This window comes from Microcebus murinus, chromosome 23, assembly GCF_040939455.1.
Source record: "Microcebus murinus isolate Inina chromosome 23, M.murinus_Inina_mat1.0, whole genome shotgun sequence".
Taxonomy (NCBI): domain Eukaryota; kingdom Metazoa; phylum Chordata; class Mammalia; order Primates; family Cheirogaleidae; genus Microcebus; species Microcebus murinus.
Genome location: NC_134126.1, coordinates 2,163,144 through 2,179,992, shown reverse-complemented (window position 1 = coordinate 2,179,992; position 16,849 = coordinate 2,163,144). Strand labels below are relative to the sequence as shown.

The following is a 16,849-nucleotide window of genomic DNA, read 5'->3' as shown; positions in this document are numbered from 1 at the left end:
GCGAGACCCCGTCTCTACTATCAATAGAAAGAAATTAATTGGCCAACTGATATATATATATATATAAAAAATTAGCTGGGCATGGTGGCACATGCCTGTAGTCCCAGCTACCCGGGAGGCTGAGGCAGAAGGATCACTCCAGCCCAGGAGTTTGAAGTTGCTGTGAGCTAGGCTGACGCCACGGCACTCACTCTAGCCTGGGCAACAAACCGAGACTCTGTCTCAAAAAAAAAAAATAAATAAATAAATAAATAAATAAATAAATAAATAAATAAATAAAAAAATAACGAATCCGAAGAGAAAAGTAAAAGGAGGCCTGTGGAGCAGGTCTGGGTGTGACTCCGGATCCCCCAACATCAGGTGCCACCACCAGAGATTCCTACGTGTAGCCCATAGAACCCCAAAAGCAACGGGAGGAGTTCTGGTCACATACTCCCTCAAAATGACATCCTGGCCTTCTTCGGGAACTCCCTCCCCTCTCAGACTCTCAAGGTTTCCTCCAGCGTGTCGGTTCCCACAGAGCAGACCTTTGGTCTGAGACCTGACAGTCCAGAAGCCACGCATGCTGCCGCGTGGCGGCGGTGTCGCGGCTCGGGACAAGAGGAGGCCCCACGGTGCGGGCTGGGGCGCCAGGCACCGCGGCGGGCGCTGAGGGTGGGGGTCACCCCCACCCCGGGCCGCCCCCGCACTCCCAGAAACGCGACAGAACCAGAGGCAAAAAAAAAAAAAAAAGAAGAAGAAGAAGCCTAAGGCACCCGGTATTCCCGGGCGGTCTCCCATCCAAGTTCTAACCAGGCCCGACCCTGCTTAGCTTCCGAGACCAGAGGAGATCGGGCGCGTTCAGGGTGGTGTGGCCGTGGACGCCGGAGGGCGCCCCTGCCCCGCTCAAGAAGCCGAGCCTCTCTGCGCTTCCCCGCCGCCTCCTCCCGCCCCAGGCCCCGCGCCGGCGCTGACCCGCGCCGGGCCGGGCCTGTTGAGTTCGCCGGCCGGGTCCGGCGGGCGGGGGTGACAGGCGGGGCGGGCAGGGAGCGGCGGGCCGGGGTTGGGGGCTGTCTCTCTATACACACACACTCACACTCACACTCACTCACTCACTCACACTCACACAAGATGCGCCTCCACGGCTGGACCCGCCAAGGTGGAGACCTTCCAGCCCCCCTCCTCTCCTCGCCTGGCCTCCTTCACCTCCCCGCCCCCACCCCCAGCGCGCTGACTGCGCACGGGCGGGCGGGCGGGGCGCTCGCCCTTTGACCCCAGCCAGGGGCCGCCCTCCCCACAACCCCTTTCAGCTGCGCCCCGCGCCCTGTGGCCGGGCGGCCGCCTATTCCCCCGGGCCAGGGCTGGGGCACAGCGCACGGGGGAGGGGAGCGAGTGTATGGGGCGTCTCTCTCTCTCTCTCTCTCTCTCTCTCTCTCTCTCTCTCTCTCTCTCTCTCTCTCTCTCTCTCTCTCTCTCGGGATGTGTCCCATGGGTGGGGTGGGGTGGCGTGGTTTGTGGGGCGCTGAAGAAATCAGTCCCCTCCATCTCCTCCCTCTGGAAAACCCCCAAGCCCTTGGAGAACTGCCGGCAACGCTACCGTGGGGGCCGGGACGCTCCTCTGTGTCCTCCTGTGGCCCAGTCCAAGGGGCCTGGGCCTGGCAGGGGCTGCATTGGACCCCAACCACCCTGGCGTGTGGACTCGCTAAAAATCGGCGACTAGATATTGGATTCCAGCGTCATTGAGGTCATTTCACTAATGAGTGCACCGGAAAGAGTTTCCTAATCCATCTGTGAGGGTGGCAACTGAAAGAGAATTTGAAAGCTGACAGAATAGGCGAGGAAAGGCATTGGAGATTTCCACACCCAGTAAGGAAGCCTTTCCCGAAATGGAAGAAAGAAAGGAGCAAACAGAGACACCGGTAGCCCGCCCGGATCAGAGTCTGCCCCTGAGAGAAAGTACCCTGACCAGGGTCACCCGTGGGTGGGTGGCGAGCTAGCGGCATTCAGAAGAGCGAGGCCCGCAGTCTGTGCAGAAGACACCTGCACTCGGGTGTGTGTGGCGGCACGATTCCCAAGCAGCTCCAGATGTTAATCCAAGGAGAAGCCAGGGAGTTCCCAACGCCCCAGGTGTCCTCAGCCCACGACTGGCTGCTGTGGGAATGCGAAGCCCGGCTCCTTGTCTCAGAGCGGGGCAACCAGGAGGTGTGATGTACACCCCGGGGTTCCTAGGAGGATCAGGCTGAAGCTGGGACTTGGCCTGAAAGTGTCCCCTCGCATGGCCACCCCCTTCCCCTTCCTGCTCCTCTACTCCTGGTGCCCCTCCATCCAGGGGCCAGACCTTAAAGAGTCACCCGCAAGAGAATCCTGGTCCCAAAGGAGCCTTCTGGGGGACCCGTGCTGAGAGAGCTTGTGGGCATGGCCCGCTGGGGCTCTGCCCGACCCAGGGCTGAGAGATGCAACCTCCCAGCTCTGGGTCCCTGCAGGAAGTGTTGGCAAGCACAGGGCCAGTCCTCCAAAGGCCCAGGTGCAGGGAGCCCAGGCCAAGCAGCCTGTGGAAGAAGCCACATGCCGTGCCACCCCGGGGAACACGACTGCAGGCCACAGCCCTTCCCGCCTCCTCCTCCTCGTCCTCCTCCTCCTCCTCCTCCTCCCACCCCGCCCCCGCCCCCGCCCCCACATGGCGCAGGGCCCAGAGACACCTCAGACACTTGCTACCCAAAGTGCAAAGGGCATCAGTTGCTCCTCCAAACCCCCCCCCCCCAGCCCAGCAGACCGCGTTGTCCAGCCAGCCCCCGGGCCTCCCTGGGGTGCCCAGCACAAAAGTGCAGACACCCACCAGACCCTCAATCTCAGTTTTCGGATGTTTTTGCCACTCTAAGGACCCGCAGGCCAGCTGGGCCTTCTGGCAGGACAGAGAGCCCCGGAATCCGACGTGGAGAGCTGGGTGTACGTCCCCATGAGGAGGCGGTCCCCACCTCCGCGGCTCTCCCCTTGCGGGGAGCGGCAGCCGCGGGGCCTCAGAGAAGACACCAGGCTGGGCCCCCACGGCACAGCGGGAGCACGTCCCCCGCAGGCCACTTAGGGACGGGCGGCCGGCCGGCCGGCCGTCGGACGGTTGGGTTGCGGGAGACGCCGCAGCCGCCCTGCTACCGGCTTCCTGGGAGGGCGTCCTGGAACCAGCGTCCACACCAAGCCCTTGGAAGGCCCAGGCGACGGAGGAGCCCCGTCAGGCAGGGGCCGAGGACGGTGACAGCCCGGGCGGGGAGGAGCGTGTCAGGCAGGGGCAGAGGACGGTGACAGGTGACAGGCCGGGCGGGAAGGAGTCAGTCAGGCAGGGGCCGTGGAGGAGACGGGCTGGGTAAGGGTTAGGGTTAGAGTCAGGGCACAAGTCACAATCGCAAAGACCTGGAAGCGACCCGAGTGCCCATCGACCCACGAGTGCGTAAATGAAATGTGGCGCGTGGACACCACGGAGTGCTATTCGGCTATGAGGAGCAGCGGTGAGGGGGCACCTCTCGTGGTTCTCCTGGCCAGAGCTGGAACCCGTTCCAGTAAGCCAAGTATCCCAAGAATGGACACACGAGCACCACGTGCTCACGCTCACCAGCAAATGGGTACGAACTGATGGACACCTAAGTGGACACAGAGGAATCACCTTCATCGGGTGGGTGTCGGGCGGGTGTGGGGAGGGGATGGGCATACACATCCATTAGGAATGCGGTGGGTGCGCACCGACTGGGGGATGGGCGCACTTGAAGCTCTGACCCGAGGGGGGAGGCTGGGAGAGGGCAACGCACCCGACCTTAACATTGGTACCCCCACAATACGCTGGAACAACATGAGAGGTAAATGAATAAGAACACGGGGGTGGGAGAGGGGGGCACGGGCAACACATGTCACCTTAATACTTGGACTCCCATCATCTGCTTGAAAAGAGAGAGAAAAGAAAATGCAATAATAGAGATAAGAGACACTTTTTAAAAATAATGAATCCGGCCGGGCGCTGTGGCTCACGCCTGTAATCCTAGCTCTTGGGAGGCCGAGGCGGGTGGATTGCTCAAGGTCAGGAGTTCAAAACCAGCCTGAGCAAGAGCGAGACCCCGTCTCTACTATCAATAGAAAGAAATTAATTGGCCAACTGATATATATATATATATAAAAAATTAGCTGGGCATGGTGGCACATGCCTGTAGTCCCAGCTACCCGGGAGGCTGAGGCAGAAGGATCACTCCAGCCCAGGAGTTTGAAGTTGCTGTGAGCTAGGCTGACGCCACGGCACTCACTCTAGCCTGGGCAACAAACCGAGACTCTGTCTCAAAAAAAAAAAAAAAAATAAATAAATAAATAAATAAATAAATAAATAAATAAATAAAAAAATAACGAATCCGAAGAGAAAAGTAAAAGGAGGCCTGTGGAGCAGGTCTGGGTGTGACTCCGGATCCCCCAACATCAGGTGCCACCACCAGAGATTCCTACGTGTAGCCCATAGAACCCCAAAAGCAACGGGAGGAGTTCTGGTCACATACTCCCTCAAAATGACATCCTGGCCTTCTTCGGGAACTCCCTCCCCTCTCAGACTCTCAAGGTTTCCTCCAGCGTGTCGGTTCCCACAGAGCAGACCTTTGGTCTGAGACCTGACAGTCCAGAAGCCACGCATGCTGCCGCGTGGCGGCGGTGTCGCGGCTCGGGACAAGAGGAGGCCCCACGGTGCGGGCTGGGGCGCCAGGCACCGCGGCGGGCGCTGAGGGTGGGGGTCACCCCCACCCCGGGCCGCCCCCGCACTCCCAGAAACGCGACAGAACCAGAGGCAAAAAAAAAAAAAAAAGAAGAAGAAGAAGCCTAAGGCACCCGGTATTCCCGGGCGGTCTCCCATCCAAGTTCTAACCAGGCCCGACCCTGCTTAGCTTCCGAGACCAGAGGAGATCGGGCGCGTTCAGGGTGGTGTGGCCGTGGACGCCGGAGGGCGCCCCTGCCCCGCTCAAGAAGCCGAGCCTCTCTGCGCTTCCCCGCCGCCTCCTCCCGCCCCAGGCCCCGCGCCGGCGCTGACCCGCGCCGGGCCGGGCCTGTTGAGTTCGCCGGCCGGGTCCGGCGGGCGGGGGTGACAGGCGGGGCGGGCAGGGAGCGGCGGGCCGGGGTTGGGGGCTGTCTCTCTATACACACACACTCACACTCACACTCACTCACTCACTCACACTCACACAAGATGCGCCTCCACGGCTGGACCCGCCAAGGTGGAGACCTTCCAGCCCCCCTCCTCTCCTCGCCTGGCCTCCTTCACCTCCCCGCCCCCACCCCCAGCGCGCTGACTGCGCACGGGCGGGCGGGCGGGGCGCTCGCCCTTTGACCCCAGCCAGGGGCCGCCCTCCCCACAACCCCTTTCAGCTGCGCCCCGCGCCCTGTGGCCGGGCGGCCGCCTATTCCCCCGGGCCAGGGCTGGGGCACAGCGCACGGGGGAGGGGAGCGAGTGTATGGGGCGTCTCTCTCTCTCTCTCTCTCTCTCTCTCTCTCTCTCTCTCTCTCTCTCGGGATGTGTCCCATGGGTGGGGTGGGGTGGCGTGGTTTGTGGGGCGCTGAAGAAATCAGTCCCCTCCATCTCCTCCCTCTGGAAAACCCCCAAGCCCTTGGAGAACTGCCGGCAACGCTACCGTGGGGGCCGGGACGCTCCTCTGTGTCCTCCTGTGGCCCAGTCCAAGGGGCCTGGGCCTGGCAGGGGCTGCATTGGACCCCAACCACCCTGGCGTGTGGACTCGCTAAAAATCGGCGACTAGATATTGGATTCCAGCGTCATTGAGGTCATTTCACTAATGAGTGCACCGGAAAGAGTTTCCTAATCCATCTGTGAGGGTGGCAACTGAAAGAGAATTTGAAAGCTGACAGAATAGGCGAGGAAAGGCATTGGAGATTTCCACACCCAGTAAGGAAGCCTTTCCCGAAATGGAAGAAAGAAAGGAGCAAACAGAGACACCGGTAGCCCGCCCGGATCAGAGTCTGCCCCTGAGAGAAAGTACCCTGACCAGGGTCACCCGTGGGTGGGTGGCGAGCTAGCGGCATTCAGAAGAGCGAGGCCCGCAGTCTGTGCAGAAGACACCTGCACTCGGGTGTGTGTGGCGGCACGATTCCCAAGCAGCTCCAGATGTTAATCCAAGGAGAAGCCAGGGAGTTCCCAACGCCCCAGGTGTCCTCAGCCCACGACTGGCTGCTGTGGGAATGCGAAGCCCGGCTCCTTGTCTCAGAGCGGGGCAACCAGGAGGTGTGATGTACACCCCGGGGTTCCTAGGAGGATCAGGCTGAAGCTGGGACTTGGCCTGAAAGTGTCCCCTCGCATGGCCACCCCCTTCCCCTTCCTGCTCCTCTACTCCTGGTGCCCCTCCATCCAGGGGCCAGACCTTAAAGAGTCACCCGCAAGAGAATCCTGGTCCCAAAGGAGCCTTCTGGGGGACCCGTGCTGAGAGAGCTTGTGGGCATGGCCCGCTGGGGCTCTGCCCGACCCAGGGCTGAGAGATGCAACCTCCCAGCTCTGGGTCCCTGCAGGAAGTGTTGGCAAGCACAGGGCCAGTCCTCCAAAGGCCCAGGTGCAGGGAGCCCAGGCCAAGCAGCCTGTGGAAGAAGCCACATGCCGTGCCACCCCGGGGAACACGACTGCAGGCCACAGCCCTTCCCGCCTCCTCCTCCTCGTCCTCCTCCTCCTCCTCCTCCTCCCACCCCGCCCCCGCCCCCGCCCCCACATGGCGCAGGGCCCAGAGACACCTCAGACACTTGCTACCCAAAGTGCAAAGGGCATCAGTTGCTCCTCCAAACCCCCCCCCCCAGCCCAGCAGACCGCGTTGTCCAGCCAGCCCCCGGGCCTCCCTGGGGTGCCCAGCACAAAAGTGCAGACACCCACCAGACCCTCAATCTCAGTTTTCGGATGTTTTTGCCACTCTAAGGACCCGCAGGCCAGCTGGGCCTTCTGGCAGGACAGAGAGCCCCGGAATCCGACGTGGAGAGCTGGGTGTACGTCCCCATGAGGAGGCGGTCCCCACCTCCGCGGCTCTCCCCTTGCGGGGAGCGGCAGCCGCGGGGCCTCAGAGAAGACACCAGGCTGGGCCCCCACGGCACAGCGGGAGCACGTCCCCCGCAGGCCACTTAGGGACGGGCGGCCGGCCGGCCGGCCGTCGGACGGTTGGGTTGCGGGAGACGCCGCAGCCGCCCTGCTACCGGCTTCCTGGGAGGGCGTCCTGGAACCAGCGTCCACACCAAGCCCTTGGAAGGCCCAGGCGACGGAGGAGCCCCGTCAGGCAGGGGCCGAGGACGGTGACAGCCCGGGCGGGGAGGAGCGTGTCAGGCAGGGGCAGAGGACGGTGACAGGTGACAGGCCGGGCGGGAAGGAGTCAGTCAGGCAGGGGCCGTGGAGGAGACGGGCTGGGTAAGGGTTAGGGTTAGAGTCAGGGCACAAGTCACAATCGCAAAGACCTGGAAGCGACCCGAGTGCCCATCGACCCACGAGTGCGTAAATGAAATGTGGCGCGTGGACACCACGGAGTGCTATTCGGCTATGAGGAGCAGCGGTGAGGGGGCACCTCTCGTGGTTCTCCTGGCCAGAGCTGGAACCCGTTCCAGTAAGCCAAGTATCCCAAGAATGGACACACGAGCACCACGTGCTCACGCTCACCAGCAAATGGGTACGAACTGATGGACACCTAAGTGGACACAGAGGAATCACCTTCATCGGGTGGGTGTCGGGCGGGTGTGGGGAGGGGATGGGCATACACATCCATTAGGAATGCGGTGGGTGCGCACCGACTGGGGGATGGGCGCACTTGAAGCTCTGACCCGAGGGGGGAGGCTGGGAGAGGGCAACGCACCCGACCTTAACATTGGTACCCCCACAATACGCTGGAACAACATGAGAGGTAAATGAATAAGAACACGGGGGTGGGAGAGGGGGGCACGGGCAACACATGTCACCTTAATACTTGGACTCCCATCATCTGCTTGAAAAGAGAGAGAAAAGAAAATGCAATAATAGAGATAAGAGACACTTTTTAAAAATAATGAATCCGGCCGGGCGCTGTGGCTCACGCCTGTAATCCTAGCTCTTGGGAGGCCGAGGCGGGTGGATTGCTCAAGGTCAGGAGTTCAAAACCAGCCTGAGCAAGAGCGAGACCCCGTCTCTACTATCAATAGAAAGAAATTAATTGGCCAACTGATATATATATATATATAAAAAATTAGCTGGGCATGGTGGCACATGCCTGTAGTCCCAGCTACCCGGGAGGCTGAGGCAGAAGGATCACTCCAGCCCAGGAGTTTGAAGTTGCTGTGAGCTAGGCTGACGCCACGGCACTCACTCTAGCCTGGGCAACAAACCGAGACTCTGTCTCAAAAAAAAAAAAAAAAATAAATAAATAAATAAATAAATAAATAAATAAATAAATAAATAAAAAAATAACGAATCCGAAGAGAAAAGTAAAAGGAGGCCTGTGGAGCAGGTCTGGGTGTGACTCCGGATCCCCCAACATCAGGTGCCACCACCAGAGATTCCTACGTGTAGCCCATAGAACCCCAAAAGCAACGGGAGGAGTTCTGGTCACATACTCCCTCAAAATGACATCCTGGCCTTCTTCGGGAACTCCCTCCCCTCTCAGACTCTCAAGGTTTCCTCCAGCGTGTCGGTTCCCACAGAGCAGACCTTTGGTCTGAGACCTGACAGTCCAGAAGCCACGCATGCTGCCGCGTGGCGGCGGTGTCGCGGCTCGGGACAAGAGGAGGCCCCACGGTGCGGGCTGGGGCGCCAGGCACCGCGGCGGGCGCTGAGGGTGGGGGTCACCCCCACCCCGGGCCGCCCCCGCACTCCCAGAAACGCGACAGAACCAGAGGCAAAAAAAAAAAAAAAAGAAGAAGAAGAAGCCTAAGGCACCCGGTATTCCCGGGCGGTCTCCCATCCAAGTTCTAACCAGGCCCGACCCTGCTTAGCTTCCGAGACCAGAGGAGATCGGGCGCGTTCAGGGTGGTGTGGCCGTGGACGCCGGAGGGCGCCCCTGCCCCGCTCAAGAAGCCGAGCCTCTCTGCGCTTCCCCGCCGCCTCCTCCCGCCCCAGGCCCCGCGCCGGCGCTGACCCGCGCCGGGCCGGGCCTGTTGAGTTCGCCGGCCGGGTCCGGCGGGCGGGGGTGACAGGCGGGGCGGGCAGGGAGCGGCGGGCCGGGGTTGGGGGCTGTCTCTCTATACACACACACTCACACTCACACTCACTCACTCACTCACACTCACACAAGATGCGCCTCCACGGCTGGACCCGCCAAGGTGGAGACCTTCCAGCCCCCCTCCTCTCCTCGCCTGGCCTCCTTCACCTCCCCGCCCCCACCCCCAGCGCGCTGACTGCGCACGGGCGGGCGGGCGGGGCGCTCGCCCTTTGACCCCAGCCAGGGGCCGCCCTCCCCACAACCCCTTTCAGCTGCGCCCCGCGCCCTGTGGCCGGGCGGCCGCCTATTCCCCCGGGCCAGGGCTGGGGCACAGCGCACGGGGGAGGGGAGCGAGTGTATGGGGCGTCTCTCTCTCTCTCTCTCTCTCTCTCTCTCTCTCTCTCTCTCTCTCTCTCTCTCTCTCTCTCTCTCTCTCTCGGGATGTGTCCCATGGGTGGGGTGGGGTGGCGTGGTTTGTGGGGCGCTGAAGAAATCAGTCCCCTCCATCTCCTCCCTCTGGAAAACCCCCAAGCCCTTGGAGAACTGCCGGCAACGCTACCGTGGGGGCCGGGACGCTCCTCTGTGTCCTCCTGTGGCCCAGTCCAAGGGGCCTGGGCCTGGCAGGGGCTGCATTGGACCCCAACCACCCTGGCGTGTGGACTCGCTAAAAATCGGCGACTAGATATTGGATTCCAGCGTCATTGAGGTCATTTCACTAATGAGTGCACCGGAAAGAGTTTCCTAATCCATCTGTGAGGGTGGCAACTGAAAGAGAATTTGAAAGCTGACAGAATAGGCGAGGAAAGGCATTGGAGATTTCCACACCCAGTAAGGAAGCCTTTCCCGAAATGGAAGAAAGAAAGGAGCAAACAGAGACACCGGTAGCCCGCCCGGATCAGAGTCTGCCCCTGAGAGAAAGTACCCTGACCAGGGTCACCCGTGGGTGGGTGGCGAGCTAGCGGCATTCAGAAGAGCGAGGCCCGCAGTCTGTGCAGAAGACACCTGCACTCGGGTGTGTGTGGCGGCACGATTCCCAAGCAGCTCCAGATGTTAATCCAAGGAGAAGCCAGGGAGTTCCCAACGCCCCAGGTGTCCTCAGCCCACGACTGGCTGCTGTGGGAATGCGAAGCCCGGCTCCTTGTCTCAGAGCGGGGCAACCAGGAGGTGTGATGTACACCCCGGGGTTCCTAGGAGGATCAGGCTGAAGCTGGGACTTGGCCTGAAAGTGTCCCCTCGCATGGCCACCCCCTTCCCCTTCCTGCTCCTCTACTCCTGGTGCCCCTCCATCCAGGGGCCAGACCTTAAAGAGTCACCCGCAAGAGAATCCTGGTCCCAAAGGAGCCTTCTGGGGGACCCGTGCTGAGAGAGCTTGTGGGCATGGCCCGCTGGGGCTCTGCCCGACCCAGGGCTGAGAGATGCAACCTCCCAGCTCTGGGTCCCTGCAGGAAGTGTTGGCAAGCACAGGGCCAGTCCTCCAAAGGCCCAGGTGCAGGGAGCCCAGGCCAAGCAGCCTGTGGAAGAAGCCACATGCCGTGCCACCCCGGGGAACACGACTGCAGGCCACAGCCCTTCCCGCCTCCTCCTCCTCGTCCTCCTCCTCCTCCTCCTCCTCCCACCCCGCCCCCGCCCCCGCCCCCACATGGCGCAGGGCCCAGAGACACCTCAGACACTTGCTACCCAAAGTGCAAAGGGCATCAGTTGCTCCTCCAAACCCCCCCCCCAGCCCAGCAGACCGCGTTGTCCAGCCAGCCCCCGGGCCTCCCTGGGGTGCCCAGCACAAAAGTGCAGACACCCACCAGACCCTCAATCTCAGTTTTCGGATGTTTTTGCCACTCTAAGGACCCGCAGGCCAGCTGGGCCTTCTGGCAGGACAGAGAGCCCCGGAATCCGACGTGGAGAGCTGGGTGTACGTCCCCATGAGGAGGCGGTCCCCACCTCCGCGGCTCTCCCCTTGCGGGGAGCGGCAGCCGCGGGGCCTCAGAGAAGACACCAGGCTGGGCCCCCACGGCACAGCGGGAGCACGTCCCCCGCAGGCCACTTAGGGACGGGCGGCCGGCCGGCCGGCCGTCGGACGGTTGGGTTGCGGGAGACGCCGCAGCCGCCCTGCTACCGGCTTCCTGGGAGGGCGTCCTGGAACCAGCGTCCACACCAAGCCCTTGGAAGGCCCAGGCGACGGAGGAGCCCCGTCAGGCAGGGGCCGAGGACGGTGACAGCCCGGGCGGGGAGGAGCGTGTCAGGCAGGGGCAGAGGACGGTGACAGGTGACAGGCCGGGCGGGAAGGAGTCAGTCAGGCAGGGGCCGTGGAGGAGACGGGCTGGGTAAGGGTTAGGGTTAGAGTCAGGGCACAAGTCACAATCGCAAAGACCTGGAAGCGACCCGAGTGCCCATCGACCCACGAGTGCGTAAATGAAATGTGGCGCGTGGACACCACGGAGTGCTATTCGGCTATGAGGAGCAGCGGTGAGGGGGCACCTCTCGTGGTTCTCCTGGCCAGAGCTGGAACCCGTTCCAGTAAGCCAAGTATCCCAAGAATGGACACACAAGCACCACGTGCTCACGCTCACCAGCAAATGGGTACGAACTGATGGACACCTAAGTGGACACAGAGGAATCACCTTCATCGGGTGGGTGTCGGGCGGGTGTGGGGAGGGGATGGGCATACACATCCATTAGGAATGCGGTGGGTGCGCACCGACTGGGGGATGGGCGCACTTGAAGCTCTGACCCGAGGGGGGAGGCTGGGAGAGGGCAACGCACCCGACCTTAACATTGGTACCCCCACAATACGCTGGAACAACATGAGAGGTAAATGAATAAGAACACGGGGGTGGGAGAGGGGGGCACGGGCAACACATGTCACCTTAATACTTGGACTCCCATCATCTGCTTGAAAAGAGAGAGAAAAGAAAATGCAATAATAGAGATAAGAGACACTTTTTAAAAATAATGAATCCGGCCGGGCGCTGTGGCTCACGCCTGTAATCCTAGCTCTTGGGAGGCCGAGGCGGGTGGATTGCTCAAGGTCAGGAGTTCAAAACCAGCCTGAGCAAGAGCGAGACCCCGTCTCTACTATCAATAGAAAGAAATTAATTGGCCAACTGATATATATATATATATAAAAAATTAGCTGGGCATGGTGGCACATGCCTGTAGTCCCAGCTACCCGGGAGGCTGAGGCAGAAGGATCACTCCAGCCCAGGAGTTTGAAGTTGCTGTGAGCTAGGCTGACGCCACGGCACTCACTCTAGCCTGGGCAACAAACCGAGACTCTGTCTCAAAAAAATAAATAAATAAATAAATAAATAAATAAATAAATAAATAAAATAACGAATCCGAAGAGAAAAGTAAAAGGAGGCCTGTGGAGCAGGTCTGGGTGTGACTCCGGATCCCCCAACATCAGGTGCCACCACCAGAGATTCCTACGTGTAGCCCATAGAACCCCAAAAGCAACGGGAGGAGTTCTGGTCACATACTCCCTCAAAATGACATCCTGGCCTTCTTCGGGAACTCCCTCCCCTCTCAGACTCTCAAGGTTTCCTCCAGCGTGTCGGTTCCCACAGAGCAGACCTTTGGTCTGAGACCTGACAGTCCAGAAGCCACGCATGCTGCCGCGTGGCGGCGGTGTCGCGGCTCGGGACAAGAGGAGGCCCCACGGTGCGGGCTGGGGCGCCAGGCACCGCGGCGGGCGCTGAGGGTGGGGGTCACCCCCACCCCGGGCCGCCCCCGCACTCCCAGAAACGCGACAGAACCAGAGGCAAAAAAAAAAAAAAAAAGAAGAAGAAGAAGCCTAAGGCACCCGGTATTCCCGGGCGGTCTCCCATCCAAGTTCTAACCAGGCCCGACCCTGCTTAGCTTCCGAGACCAGAGGAGATCGGGCGCGTTCAGGGTGGTGTGGCCGTGGACGCCGGAGGGCGCCCCTGCCCCGCTCAAGAAGCCGAGCCTCTCTGCGCTTCCCCGCCGCCTCCTCCCGCCCCAGGCCCCGCGCCGGCGCTGACCCGCGCCGGGCCGGGCCTGTTGAGTTCGCCGGCCGGGTCCGGCGGGCGGGGGTGACAGGCGGGGCGGGCAGGGAGCGGCGGGCCGGGGTTGGGGGCTGTCTCTCTATACACACACACTCACACTCACACTCACTCACTCACTCACACTCACACAAGATGCGCCTCCACGGCTGGACCCGCCAAGGTGGAGACCTTCCAGCCCCCCTCCTCTCCTCGCCTGGCCTCCTTCACCTCCCCGCCCCCACCCCCAGCGCGCTGACTGCGCACGGGCGGGCGGGCGGGGCGCTCGCCCTTTGACCCCAGCCAGGGGCCGCCCTCCCCACAACCCCTTTCAGCTGCGCCCCGCGCCCTGTGGCCGGGCGGCCGCCTATTCCCCCGGGCCAGGGCTGGGGCACAGCGCACGGGGGAGGGGAGCGAGTGTATGGGGCGTCTCTCTCTCTCTCTCTCTCTCTCTCTCTCTCTCTCTCTCTCTCTCTCTCTCTCTCTCTCTCTCGGGATGTGTCCCATGGGTGGGGTGGGGTGGCGTGGTTTGTGGGGCGCTGAAGAAATCAGTCCCCTCCATCTCCTCCCTCTGGAAAACCCCCAAGCCCTTGGAGAACTGCCGGCAACGCTACCGTGGGGGCCGGGACGCTCCTCTGTGTCCTCCTGTGGCCCAGTCCAAGGGGCCTGGGCCTGGCAGGGGCTGCATTGGACCCCAACCACCCTGGCGTGTGGACTCGCTAAAAATCGGCGACTAGATATTGGATTCCAGCGTCATTGAGGTCATTTCACTAATGAGTGCACCGGAAAGAGTTTCCTAATCCATCTGTGAGGGTGGCAACTGAAAGAGAATTTGAAAGCTGACAGAATAGGCGAGGAAAGGCATTGGAGATTTCCACACCCAGTAAGGAAGCCTTTCCCGAAATGGAAGAAAGAAAGGAGCAAACAGAGACACCGGTAGCCCGCCCGGATCAGAGTCTGCCCCTGAGAGAAAGTACCCTGACCAGGGTCACCCGTGGGTGGGTGGCGAGCTAGCGGCATTCAGAAGAGCGAGGCCCGCAGTCTGTGCAGAAGACACCTGCACTCGGGTGTGTGTGGCGGCACGATTCCCAAGCAGCTCCAGATGTTAATCCAAGGAGAAGCCAGGGAGTTCCCAACGCCCCAGGTGTCCTCAGCCCACGACTGGCTGCTGTGGGAATGCGAAGCCCGGCTCCTTGTCTCAGAGCGGGGCAACCAGGAGGTGTGATGTACACCCCGGGGTTCCTAGGAGGATCAGGCTGAAGCTGGGACTTGGCCTGAAAGTGTCCCCTCGCATGGCCACCCCCTTCCCCTTCCTGCTCCTCTACTCCTGGTGCCCCTCCATCCAGGGGCCAGACCTTAAAGAGTCACCCGCAAGAGAATCCTGGTCCCAAAGGAGCCTTCTGGGGGACCCGTGCTGAGAGAGCTTGTGGGCATGGCCCGCTGGGGCTCTGCCCGACCCAGGGCTGAGAGATGCAACCTCCCAGCTCTGGGTCCCTGCAGGAAGTGTTGGCAAGCACAGGGCCAGTCCTCCAAAGGCCCAGGTGCAGGGAGCCCAGGCCAAGCAGCCTGTGGAAGAAGCCACATGCCGTGCCACCCCGGGGAACACGACTGCAGGCCACAGCCCTTCCCGCCTCCTCCTCCTCGTCCTCCTCCTCCTCCTCCTCCTCCCACCCCGCCCCCGCCCCCGCCCCCACATGGCGCAGGGCCCAGAGACACCTCAGACACTTGCTACCCAAAGTGCAAAGGGCATCAGTTGCTCCTCCAAACCCCCCCCCCCAGCCCAGCAGACCGCGTTGTCCAGCCAGCCCCCGGGCCTCCCTGGGGTGCCCAGCACAAAAGTGCAGACACCCACCAGACCCTCAATCTCAGTTTTCGGATGTTTTTGCCACTCTAAGGACCCGCAGGCCAGCTGGGCCTTCTGGCAGGACAGAGAGCCCCGGAATCCGACGTGGAGAGCTGGGTGTACGTCCCCATGAGGAGGCGGTCCCCACCTCCGCGGCTCTCCCCTTGCGGGGAGCGGCAGCCGCGGGGCCTCAGAGAAGACACCAGGCTGGGCCCCCACGGCACAGCGGGAGCACGTCCCCCGCAGGCCACTTAGGGACGGGCGGCCGGCCGGCCGGCCGTCGGACGGTTGGGTTGCGGGAGACGCCGCAGCCGCCCTGCTACCGGCTTCCTGGGAGGGCGTCCTGGAACCAGCGTCCACACCAAGCCCTTGGAAGGCCCAGGCGACGGAGGAGCCCCGTCAGGCAGGGGCCGAGGACGGTGACAGCCCGGGCGGGGAGGAGCGTGTCAGGCAGGGGCAGAGGACGGTGACAGGTGACAGGCCGGGCGGGAAGGAGTCAGTCAGGCAGGGGCCGTGGAGGAGACGGGCTGGGTAAGGGTTAGGGTTAGAGTCAGGGCACAAGTCACAATCGCAAAGACCTGGAAGCGACCCGAGTGCCCATCGACCCACGAGTGCGTAAATGAAATGTGGCGCGTGGACACCACGGAGTGCTATTCGGCTATGAGGAGCAGCGGTGAGGGGGCACCTCTCGTGGTTCTCCTGGCCAGAGCTGGAACCCGTTCCAGTAAGCCAAGTATCCCAAGAATGGACACACGAGCACCACGTGCTCACGCTCACCAGCAAATGGGTACGAACTGATGGACACCTAAGTGGACACAGAGGAATCACCTTCATCGGGTGGGTGTCGGGCGGGTGTGGGGAGGGGATGGGCATACACATCCATTAGGAATGCGGTGGGTGCGCACCGACTGGGGGATGGGCGCACTTGAAGCTCTGACCCGAGGGGGGAGGCTGGGAGAGGGCAACGCACCCGACCTTAACATTGGTACCCCCACAATACGCTGGAACAACATGAGAGGTAAATGAATAAGAACACGGGGGTGGGAGAGGGGGGCACGGGCAACACATGTCACCTTAATACTTGGACTCCCATCATCTGCTTGAAAAGAGAGAGAAAAGAAAATGCAATAATAGAGATAAGAGACACTTTTTAAAAATAATGAATCCGGCCGGGCGCTGTGGCTCACGCCTGTAATCCTAGCTCTTGGGAGGCCGAGGCGGGTGGATTGCTCAAGGTCAGGAGTTCAAAACCAGCCTGAGCAAGAGCGAGACCCCGTCTCTACTATCAATAGAAAGAAATTAATTGGCCAACTGATATATATATATATATAAAAAATTAGCTGGGCATGGTGGCACATGCCTGTAGTCCCAGCTACCCGGGAGGCTGAGGCAGAAGGATCACTCCAGCCCAGGAGTTTGAAGTTGCTGTGAGCTAGGCTGACGCCACGGCACTCACTCTAGCCTGGGCAACAAACCGAGACTCTGTCTCAAAAAAAAAAAATAAATAAATAAATAAATAAATAAATAAATAAATAAATAAAAAAATAACGAATCCGAAGAGAAAAGTAAAAGGAGGCCTGTGGAGCAGGTCTGGGTGTGACTCCGGATCCCCCAACATCAGGTGCCACCACCAGAGATTCCTACGTGTAGCCCATAGAACCCCAAAAGCAACGGGAGGAGTTCTGGTCACATACTCCCTCAAAATGACATCCTGGCCTTCTTCGGGAACTCCCTCCCCTCTCAGACTCTCAAGGTTTCCTCCAGCGTGTCGGTTCCCACAGAGCAGACCTTTGGTCTGAGACCTGACAGTCCAGAAGCCACGCATGCTGCCGCGTGGCGGCGGTGTCGCGGCTCGGGACAAGAGGAGGCCC

At 61.2% G+C, this 16,849-nt stretch overlaps 4 pseudogenes; all 4 read right to left on the bottom strand.

Annotated features, from left to right (window-relative positions):
- Positions 1 to 743: 743 nt before the first annotated feature.
- Positions 744 to 862, bottom strand: LOC142863982 (uncharacterized; annotated as a pseudogene).
- Positions 863 to 4,815: 3,953 nt separating this feature from the next.
- Positions 4,816 to 4,934, bottom strand: LOC142863981 (uncharacterized; annotated as a pseudogene).
- Positions 4,935 to 8,866: 3,932 nt separating this feature from the next.
- LOC142863980 (uncharacterized) lies at positions 8,867 to 8,985 on the bottom strand (annotated as a pseudogene).
- A 3,939-nt stretch (positions 8,986 to 12,924) lies between these two features.
- LOC142863978 (uncharacterized) lies at positions 12,925 to 13,043 on the bottom strand (annotated as a pseudogene).
- Between the last annotated feature and the right edge of the window lie 3,806 nt (positions 13,044 to 16,849).